We start from the raw sequence: 4,126 nt of genomic DNA on the forward strand, positions 1-4,126 counted from the left end.
CAGTGGTGTTATGTATTTATTGGCTGGGTGTTAGAGGGTATACTAGAGCTAAGGATTGCAATGGTGCATTGATTTTAAGAATGTTGTATTATTCATAGGATTTTTTACTTCATAGTAATGAACACATGCACTGGAGTACCGTCTTGCCATTTTTTTTTAACAAAAAAAGCAAGATAACTCATAGAAATTTTGTACTAAGAAGCATTGCTTTCTTTTTTGTTAAAAAAAATTACAGTCTTTGCCTTTTTACCTGCCCCCTCTCTTCTGTACAATAAACATTTAATTCAATTTCTCAATCAAAGGATTCTCTTTGTTCACCCACTTTGCTCCAAGTTTCACAGTCTTATTCCATACCCTGTACCAAATTTATTTCAGGGCCAAGACCTGGTAATAGATGCTTGGCCCTTGCTCCAGGGCCTTTCCTGCTAAGGGCATCTTCGGTGAGTCTGTGCTTATTTGTTGAAGTTCTATTCTCTGTCTACTCAAGGGTGCTGCTCTTGATTACTGGGCCTTGGATGTTTCTAGTTCTATAAGCTTACCCTAATTTTTCATCTGCAAACATATGAACAGTTTGTGAATGCCCATGATGAATTCAAAGATTCAATTGTACTCTTCAACTTGACCTCAAGTGCTAATACTTTAGTACATTATTTACATATTCACTTGTCTTGTGCATATTGTTACACATTCAAGAAAACTGGCAATGTGCATACACAAAGATGGCAGATGGCATGTAAGTTTCCAAGGAGACAGTAAAGAGAAGCACATATAAAATAAGAAAAGACCTGGAAAAAATAATATCTAGGGTGAAAATATGTGAATGTGTGTGTGTGAAAGTTTGGTGGGACAAGCAAACAGAATGGTGCTTAGAGAACAGAAGAGGCACTGAGCTAGGCGAACTTGCTCTACCGTCAGCCCTGACTGCAGGAAGGAACCAGAGAAACTAGGGCATCACTTTCTCCCTTTTTTTCTTTTTTATTAACCAGTAAATCCCCCTTGCTTCAAATAGAACAAATTGTATTTCTAAAGTCCATTTCCATTTGTACAACCAGAGACAATCACTGAGAATTTTATAGAGTGGTTTCCAATTATTGGAATTAGATGAAAGTAATTTACAAACAAACTACTTCCTTCTCAAGTCACCAGGTCTAATCTATTTTTTTTTAAATACCATTTGCAAATATTCTCCTCTTGTCATATGATCTCAGACCATATTTTCAAAGGGCTATCCTATCCTTGACAGAGTACAGTTCAATAAATTCCGAAATACGATGTGCTAAAACAGTGTCTTCTTTTAAAACAAAGGAGAATAATTATCAGTGTAGCTGGTACAGTTCATGGAATAAAGAGGGTGCTTCATAGTACCTCTGGAGTGCACCTCAGTGACTTATGGGAGTGGGGAGGATGCTATTGACATAATTCACATCCTTTCATAAGGTACCACTGTTCAGCGCTTTTCACACGTATGTTTGACTGCTATCCAGTGAGATCCACACAGAAATCAGAGCACAGCTGAGAAAGGTGACATCTTAGGGTTTTATTGCTATGAAGAGACACTATGACCAAAGCAACTCTTATAAAGGAAAACATTCATTGGGACTGGCTTAGAGATTCAGAGGTTTCGTCCATTACTGTTATGGTGAGAAGCCTAGTAGCATGCAAGTAGACATGGTGCTAGAGAAGGAGCTGAGAATTCTACATCGTGATCCGAAGGCAGCAGAAGGAGACTGTGCCACACTGGGCATCACTTGATCATAGGAGGCCTCAAAGCCCACCCCACAGTGACACACTTCCTCCAACAAGGCCATACCTCCTAATAGTGCCATTTCCCATAGGCCAAGCATTCAAACACTTGAGTGTATGGGGGTCATATCTATTCAAACCACCACAGATGTGTTGGGCCCAGAGACCAATTCTGATGATTCAGAAACACCACTCAGAGGGTATTTCAGGAAATGTCTTTCTGTGACTTTTTAACTTATGCCTCTGTTTAGGCAGCTGTAACCACTCAGGTGACTTTGGACTCTGTTATTCACATAGTAGGCTGAGTCAATTCTCACCTTGAAATGTGAAATTAGAGGATTTTCCCAGTCTCTACTTATTGCGGGTACAGTAACGATGTTGAATTCAAGTCCTCTAGTGGAGGCTTTTCCTCTTCAGTTAACTGTGGAACAGGGACCTGAATACAGAAAAAGGTGCATACAGGTGGGAGAATGATGGGCCTGTCATTTATTAAAGCTCTTTGCATACTGGCTACATCATCCCCGGGGAACTAAGAATTCTTTGAGAGAAGGGATAGTCCTTACTGATCTTTGTACTCCTGCCAGCCTTCCTCTGAAGCAGGTGCTTCGAAAGGTCTTGCCAAATTAAATTTGAAAAAGGGAGCAGAGGGCAGTCTTTAATTGAATCACACTCCATCACACCTGCTTCTTTGTTTGTAGGAAACATTTTTTAGTGTTATGATTAAAGGTTTATTTTCTTGTGTATGATTTGAAAATTAAATCTACACCAACTTCTTGACGGTTGCTTTAAACCTGAACATTGCTCTCTCAGAGACGATTTAAAGCATCTATCTGTACAAAAACTTGGGCTGGACACATTCACGTTTCTTATGTGTTTAGTTACTTTCTGTTTCCTGTCAGTGTTATGGGATATTGTTTTCCATAATTATGTCAGTTGCAATATCTTACTCATTGACATTATAATACTAGGTATCCTTTCTTTAAAGAATACTCTCCAGGATGGGATTTTCTTTCTTTTTCAGGTGAGGAAGCTGAAGTTCTCATGGGGAAGGAAAAAAAAATCACATAATTCTCTAGGAAGGGAGCTAGGATGTTTTCTGAATGCAGGAGTCTTGCTTCTTTGCCCCAAGACACTCCTAAGCCTAGGCAAACATGATTATCTCTCTCCATATCATTCCTTTTTTTGCAACATCAAAGGAGCATTTACCACCATTTTTATTTTTTATTGTTGTTTAAGTCCAGGTTGTTTTAAACAGGTTCATGATCAGGTGGGCTATTGACTTGGAGGAACTACAAAGAATAGTGTTATATTCACTCACAGGTCTGAGACACTCTGTGTTGAGGAAGAAGGTTTTGTAAAGAAACAAAGATAGTACAATATCTCTTTCCTGCCTGGGTTTTTCTGAACTGTGCAGACCAGGCAGATTATCTAGAATCTGTATCTATCATCACGGTGTCTCTGTGATGGTGTGACAAATGCCAGTATGTGGGAGATGTACCTAGATGGCAGGTGTCCAATCTCACTGAATTCCTATTGTCTAGCTGCTTTCGTCCCTTCCCTATTTAGAGTTTGCTCTTGGATCCCAAGCATTACAATCTTCAGGCCACTGTCAGCAATTCAAATGAACAGATCTCATTGGAGGCCTATTGAATCTGAACCCGAGTTTGATTTAACAAAACCTCTTGTGACTCTTAAGCTCATTAAAGTTCAATGTAATTAGGCTAAACTAGCCTTTTCAGCATTCTCAGCCTGTTTTCCTGAAATTCTACTCTTGCCGTGCTTAAAAAAAATGTATACACACAAAACCAAAATTAATCCGTAACTACTTTGGTGATATTGTTCTAATGTGTAATTACACCGTAGGGCTTTTGCCGACCTACTATTGGCCTTTGGATTAACGTTCAATTAGTTAAATCAGTTACTTCTAATTATAACTATGTTTCATATATTTCCTTGAGGACACAAACTGCATCTTATTAAATATTTGTGCTCACACAGTTCCTTGTATGTAAATGCTTGATAAACTGAAAGTTGGACCATGTGACTAAAAGATGGAATGAATGCATAGAAATCTAGATGGTAAATTTCTTAAAGACAAGGACAGTCGGGATCTTAGTCATTTTAAAATTAAGAATACTAAAAAAAAAGTATTAGTAATTGTTGTTGGTTAATTTGTATGTGAAAGGAGACTAATACCAGGATATGATTCTAAACTTTAGAACAGCAGTTCACAAGAACCACCCTTTCACAGGACTTGCTTAAGACCATTGAAAAAAGGGCTGGAGACTCTAACTAAGGAAGTGAAAGATCTGTATAATAAAAACTTCAAGTCTCTGAAGAAAGAAATTATAGAAGATCTCAGAAGATGGAAAGATCTCCCATG

The sequence above is a fragment of the Mus caroli genome, chromosome 5 (genome assembly GCF_900094665.2).
Source record: "Mus caroli chromosome 5, CAROLI_EIJ_v1.1, whole genome shotgun sequence".
Taxonomy (NCBI): domain Eukaryota; kingdom Metazoa; phylum Chordata; class Mammalia; order Rodentia; family Muridae; genus Mus; species Mus caroli.